We start from the raw sequence: 7,097 nt of genomic DNA on the forward strand, positions 1-7,097 counted from the left end.
GTACTTTTCGATTTTTCCAATCCTCTTAGTCTGTGCCTTTTTAAGGGCTTGCTCCTACATCAGATGACTACTTTTATTGCGACAATTGAGGGCCCTTTGTGGACTTGATCCTCATGAGAAAGGGCTGGTCTGATTTTCACCCAGTATCTTGCAATTCTTCAGTCTCTAAGTGAGTGCTTTTTTAGGGACTTGCTCCCACATCAGAAGACTTCTTTTATTTCAACAACTGAGGGTCGTTTGTGGACTTGATTCAAGTGAGAAAGGGTTGGTCTGTTTTTCACCCAATTCCTTCCAATTCTTCAGTCTCTAAGAGTTTTTTTTTTAGAGGTTGCTCCCACATCAAAGGACTTCTTTTATTATAGCAACTGAGGGCCCTTTATGTGATCCTAGTGAGAAATAGCGCGTCTGATTTTCACTCAGTACTCGATAGAAGAGACCCTGCAGGGCAGCTTTCATCAATTTATCATTTCATTAAGGCTCTTTTACCCCTGTCTTCGACGTTACATCCACCTTTTATTTTTATATTTACTCATGGTGCCCTTTCGAGTTTTCACCATGCTCGAGTTTTTTATTTTCAAAATACTTTTATTGATGGTTTCATGACCATGTTTGTCTGTCATTTTTATTCATGATGCCCTCTTGGGTTTTTGGCAGTCTTACCCATAGTTTTTACAGTAGCCAATTTTTATTTTTGGCAGTCTTACCTATAGTTTCATGGCCAGATCCACCGGAAGCTTTGATTTTTACTCATGAAGATTCTAATCGGATGCTCATCATGTCGGAATTCTTTTGTTCTTCTTCGTCTCTTTATATATATATATATATATTTTTTATTTTTTAAAAAAAAAACAAATCCTTCTCCATTACAAATGCACACGGGGAGAGATTGTATATACGTAAAGGGGTAACAAATACCATAGGTGAGGCTTTCGTTGGGGAAGTGGACATCACTGGTGATGCTCTAAGTTTTGCAAGGTGATGAATGGTTCATACTTGCTGGGTATGGGGGTTTTCGATGGACCAGTGGCTAACTTATGCATGAAAAACTCCACGGGGAGAAAAATGTATTTCTAAGGTAGAGAATGGTTATCTTCCTGGGGTTGAAAAGATCCAAAGGTGATGAAGGCATAACATGTTTCATCATGGTATTCTTTAACTTGGGATGTTGGTTTGTTGGGGTGGATGGACCACTGAAAGTAGTGGCTTCACTGGGGATGCTGATCCCCTAAATTACAATCCACTGGGAGAGATGGGCCATCGGCTTACATTGGGGTATACGGTCCATTGGCAGTAGAAGTCAACTGGGGATGATGTATCATCCAGAGTGATGGACCACCAAGGTTGGTGGTTTATTTGTGAATTGATGGACCACCGGCGATGGTGTATCATCAGGGGTTCTTATGGCGCTCTGAGCATGACATCACTCATGGGGTTTCATGAAAGTTCAAATGAGCAAGGTATGTTTGGTACAGATCCATGGGAATAATGGAGTTTTAAGGTGAAGCCCAAGTGAGCAAGGGTTGTTGGGATGGTTCGTGATGGGGATAGGGTTGTTGATTGGGATGGTTTGGGATTCCCATGGTTTTACTTAATTCACTCCCTTCCAATTGTAGATTTGTATATCTGAATAGAGGGTCATACTGGATTTATGAATTCATGGCCCATGATGGGATAGAGAAATAGAAATGGATTTGACGGGTCCACGCCTAGGCGCGGGCAGATATTTTTATTGAGAGAGTGAGAGATAAAAAGGAATTTGACAGGCTCGCGCCAAGGTGCAGGTGTGGGACTTTATAAAGAAGAGTAGGAGAGAGATGGTTTTACCCAGAAAATTTTACAGTCGGTAAAAAACGAGCTTTTTACCCTATCTCGAAGTTCCACTGTAGAGAGAGAGAACTTCTTTGAGTCACTTTCTTGAAGCTATGGCCATGGTTAGGTACCAGCTCTCGTCATCCCAAAGGTATTATTATTTTTCTTAGCCTTTTCTTCTTGCTGCCCATGCCCGGTAAAATTTTTCACTATCCATCTCTTGGCTTTTTTACCTTGTGCACCATGTGTTTGATATTATGCTTGAATGCTTCTTTTTGTTGTATCTTAGATGCCTTAGCCCTCTTTTAAACACCATTTCACTGTGACTCATCATTTAGCATCTTTTTGCCTCTTGTGCAATCTTCCATGTGCGTTTTGCATATGCCATCTATGCTTGGATTATGACTATGTCGGTCATGCTTTGACTCAGTTGCATTTTATCTGTACTGTGCATCCTTCTGCGTACTGCTCCCATTGTTTAGAGCATTACCTTGCTTTATACCTTGTTTGGGTATTATGACTGTTTTTGGTGCATCCTTGAGCATCATGACCATCTTGGTGATGCTTAAAATGGTGTTTGAACACTGCTAAGTATGATGTTTGGGCTCTGAGAACACCATGACCATCTCGTTCATGCTCATCATTAGTCCGGCTATGCGTTTGCCTACGCCTTGATCTCAAATTCAGGCATTTGGACATATTTGAGCGTCCCGGTCGAGCTTACCTTGGGCACACCATGCAACCACTTGTGTACGGCTCTGATGTTTAGATCATCACCATGAACCAGAGCATAGGTTTGCATTCGAGCATTTCGTTGCAGTTCCATGATGATTTGAGCCTTATATATATGGATTTTAAGCATTATTATCATCAGGCGGCTGCATAATGTTCACTACTTTGCACAAGGTTCACCATTTTACACTGAATCACAACTGAATTCCTTATCATGAACTTAAGTGTCCTTGGTCATGAACACCATACCCAAATAGTTATAGTCATGCTTGATCATCTTGCACCATGTACATGAGGAACATTGTACTGCTTTCATATGAGCAGTGACGGGTTGTCACATAGGAGTGTGTTCGTCATGAACATTTTGTTGCAGCCTTGTGAATATGCCTGCATTTTGTGAGCTTTTAGCTCATATCCAACTCATGTCCAAGCATGGTGAACATTTTCTGGTTATCACAAAGAAAAATTTACAGCTGGCGGCATAGCATCTTCATGATTACTCCTAAATGTGCTCCTGCAATTGCTTTGAATGTCACTAGAGTTCTGCAACCATCATAACCATTTTGAAGCATGTATTTATGCACTTTTGTATGCCTTAGCAACTCGAGCATCTTTGTAGCTTCTTCATGTCTTTCTTTGTTCATAAGAATGTACTTTTGCATTATTTCTTGCACCTCCCATGTATAGTTATGCTATCAAAAACTCTCTTGAGCACTGTTTTAAGAATAATTGCGCGTAGCCATGTATACAAATGAATAGTTGTGCATTTCTAAGCATGTTCATGCATAGTTATGCACTCTTAGTATTCTTCGGGTATTCTTTGTGATAGAAAAGGTAGCTCTTCAGGGTCACTTTTCGCGATGGGCGTCTGACCCACGGACTCGTGACTTCTTAGAATGTTCTGGGTGCTTTGGGCTAGCCAAGCACCTTCTTTACCTGCCTTGTGCATATAGGGGAGATGCTACCAAAATTTTACAAAACTTCTGATGCCTTTCTCTTCTTTTTTCTGAATTGTTAACTTGCTCACTTGCTTACATGCTTGTGCTTCTTCTGCAGCCAAGATTCTTGTTGTGCCCCAATTACCATGCCCTGGAGAATTCGGCATTGGTAAATATACCGGTGCTTCCTTTGCAAGATCCACCACTCTAGCTGTTTTCGACCCAATCAGAAGTTAGAGTGGCCTTTGAGCATCACCTATGTAGGTGAAGATGCGTGGTTCTATCTTTATGAAGATGACAATGGTGAGCCCGTGTTCCAAGGAGATGGTGTACCTATATACCATGCTCTTCATAGAAATTTCGATTCAAGCGAGAATATGCCCACTCTGGGCAAGAGGATGATGGCAAAACTGGGTTTGCACTAGGCGTGAGGTGGATTCCGTTTTGTGTGGGAGCACCAATACTTTGAGAGGGTACAACACTTGGACATTTGATGTCCTTGAATCACATGCCGGAGCTTTAGAAGCATGCGGTGTAGGTGAAGCATGTCAGTGTTCTGCTGGCTACTATGATAAGTGTTCTAACACCATTAGGGCCTTATTGGAGACTTGGTGCTTCAAGAGCAACAAGTGGCATTTGGATTGTGGTGAGGGAGGAACTACCCTTCTTGACATGCATTTCATTGTGGGACTTCGCATGCTGAGATTCATGTATGAAGAGTTTATCCTTGACAACGAAGTGATCTTCGGGGATAAACCTATCAATGGTGTGCTTGCACGTCCGGGTCTTCGGGAGCTGTTTGAAGTTAAACCAGCTCCTATATTCAGAAGAAAGGACGAAGTCTAAGGCTGTGTACTTTATAGCATGGAGAGACTTCTTTCATGGAGACCGCTGTGACAAGCAGGAACCCAGTTCTGCCGTCATCTGGGACGTTGACGACCAAGGATTGAGGGAAGAAGAGGACACCAAAGAGCCCGTATGCCCCCCAAGGATGTCCGAGAAGGACATTGTGTATTTGGCTTCCTACTTGGCTCTTTTCTTGTGCACGTTTGCACTCTCAGTCCTTCGCCCTGGCTGCTTTTATGTAGCTTGCCGACTTGCTCAGGGGGCAATTGCGCTTGGTAAAGCTACTACCAAAGATAACAAGACTGAGCCCTTTGGAGGGGAAGTACGTCCTGGCCGCTTCAGGACAAGCTTCCCTGTTCATTACATATTCGGCTGGCTTTCTGCCTATTTTCCAGGAGCAAATGAGATAAAAAATGATCTTACAGGTTTTGCCTGCCCTCATATGTTAAAAATTGCAGGAATGAAAACCATTTTCAGGGGGCCAGTTTAAGCGCGTAAGTTCCTGGCAGATGCTTCCTTCTCTTCTCAAGGTAACCCTTTCCCAGTAGGTGGTCTCACTGACATTGTATATAGTGACTCTTTTTGTGAGATTTTTGATGGGCAAACCACTGAGATCAGAGAGATAATGTATCTTCTAGATGTTACCAAATAATATGCCGTGGGTTTGATTTAGAAACATTTAATTTGGAATCCCATGATTTAAATAACCATTTTTTATATGAAAGGGTAGTTACATTTTTGCAGTGGTATTTGGAAGGATTAGTGGATAACATGATTTATTTTGGGTGAATCTGTTTTTTCATTTCTCTCCTCTTTTACTGGTCTTTTGATTGGTAATGCAATGAATACAGCTGAATCTATAACTTGAAGAAGTTGCAATGAATACAGCTGAATGCTCTAATAGAAATAATAATGCCTGACTTTCAATTGAAATTTGAATACAATTATTTGGTTTTATGTTATGCTTCTATTCTCTATTTCACAATGCAACTTTTTCTTTTTATTTTATATAAATATGGGTTCATAATTCATTTACCTGTTCTGTGATTTTTTTTGTTGGGAATTTGAATTTGAGAAATGGAATTTTTGGTCATATTCATTTAAGTTCTTCAGTCGCCTCCACGTATTTTATTTGTTCTTTTTTGGGGGAGTGGGTTCATGTCCAATTGGCTAGTGAGACTGATAGAAGTGATTTGGGCATTTTTTTTCGGCTGATAGAGTTCTAAATTGTTTTTCAATATGCTGAAATGTTAATGCAGCTGATGGTAGGCATCCTGATTGTAAGCCACTCACCAGTTTTAGCCATAATGGCCATAATTGAACCAAGATATGAACTTGGTTTTCTCATCTTTTTCATGACAATGGTGAATTTTCCTGCATTTGAATTTAGGATTTGGGTGAAGTTCAGTTAAGAATCTGAAGAGATTCTGTAGTTGCCCTTTGATTTTTCGTTTAACTTAAATTCTTAATAGAATGTAATCTAATTTCAGCTTCAGCTCTAGGTTCCGGAGTTGAAGTTTGAAATGAAATCTTGGGTTTTATGTTGCTTACTTACTGTTAATGGTGTAAATAGGTTCGTGCGAGAGAGCTTTTGTCTCAAGTATTGGAGGCTCTTCTTGTCATCCGGGGTCTTGTAGTACAAAAAACCAATTGATTAGTGATTGCAATCTGCTATTTAATGTATCTCTTGGACAGTCTTCTGCTTGAGATTAGTAAAAACAAGCGCCATTTCATATGAGTTTGCATTTCTGGTTAGCAGATCCTTGGAGAAGAAAGAAAGGGACGAAAATCTCTGGTATGGGATAGATAAGGAGTAGTCTTTGTTTTCTCTGTTATAATTAATGGGATAGATAAGCAGTAGTTTTTGTTTTCTCTGAATTGCTTTAGTATTCATTATTGTGTTATTTTTGCCAACTAACATTCGGTGTTATAATGTAGTGGGAGGACATCCACTGTAGTACAGAGCTCTTGAGGCATTCGACTCCCTATGAAAGTATTGTCTAATCCCATTAGAGGAGCCCTAGGAGAACAATATGAATGATGATGTACTTGGGGACATTGGAGAGAGTACCTCTCGATCGGAGGATCAGATCATGACACAGCCCATTACTACACCAGCGCTAATGGAGGTGGTTGGACGGGTATACTATACTTGTGTTATGAATGCCTCAACATCAGCATCTCCTTCCTCTCCCCTCAACATTACTAATTCAAAAAATGGGAATGAGTGTGGTGCTCAAGCTATAGTGGATGAAGTTTGCCATGATTTTCCATCTGATGAGGACATAGTTGCAATAAATGGAAGAGGAGATCCGTTACTTATAGATGTTGAGGCAGCCCAAGCAAGTGGTGCAAGTATCGAACCGGCAATAGGAATGACATTTACTAAGGAAGATGTAGCTTATGATTATTATAAATAAATCCTTACCTTAAAATTCACCAAAGATTGTAGTTTTGACATTGGAAAACTTTCAAGTCAGTTATTTCGGCCTTGACCATTATGGTTGTGAACAAAAAGTATTGGTATTTTCAAACCCTAAAGATAGCATATATTGTTACCCATTATCCATATTGTCCATTTTGCCTTAAAGAGAAGTATTCACATATATGCAAGATTTGTATTATTTTTTAGCTTCAAATTTCATAGTCAGTATTGGAAATTAATTTTAGAGGCATCAAAGAGGTTTTTGATACCCAAAGTTCTTTCTAGATAAGGCTATACTTTGTTTTTACCATTTGTTTTTTGAATTTTTCTAGAATACTAGCCTTAAG

At 40.0% G+C, this 7,097-nt stretch overlaps 1 long non-coding RNA gene across 1 annotated transcript; it reads left to right on the forward strand.

Annotated features, from left to right (window-relative positions):
- The first annotated feature begins 892 nt into the window (after positions 1-892).
- On the forward strand, positions 893-6,890 carry LOC110007513 (uncharacterized). Its single transcript, XR_002281400.2, has 4 exons — positions 893-1,960; positions 3,598-4,855; positions 5,899-6,120; positions 6,264-6,890. It is a non-coding gene; the product is annotated as an uncharacterized LOC110007513 (long non-coding RNA).
- The last annotated feature ends 207 nt before the right edge of the window (positions 6,891-7,097 follow it).

This window comes from Amborella trichopoda, chromosome 11 (genome assembly GCF_054954075.1).
Source record: "Amborella trichopoda isolate Santa Cruz 75 chromosome 11, AtrichopodaSantaCruz75HAP2 v2.0, whole genome shotgun sequence".
In the NCBI taxonomy this organism is placed as follows: domain Eukaryota; kingdom Viridiplantae; phylum Streptophyta; class Magnoliopsida; order Amborellales; family Amborellaceae; genus Amborella; species Amborella trichopoda.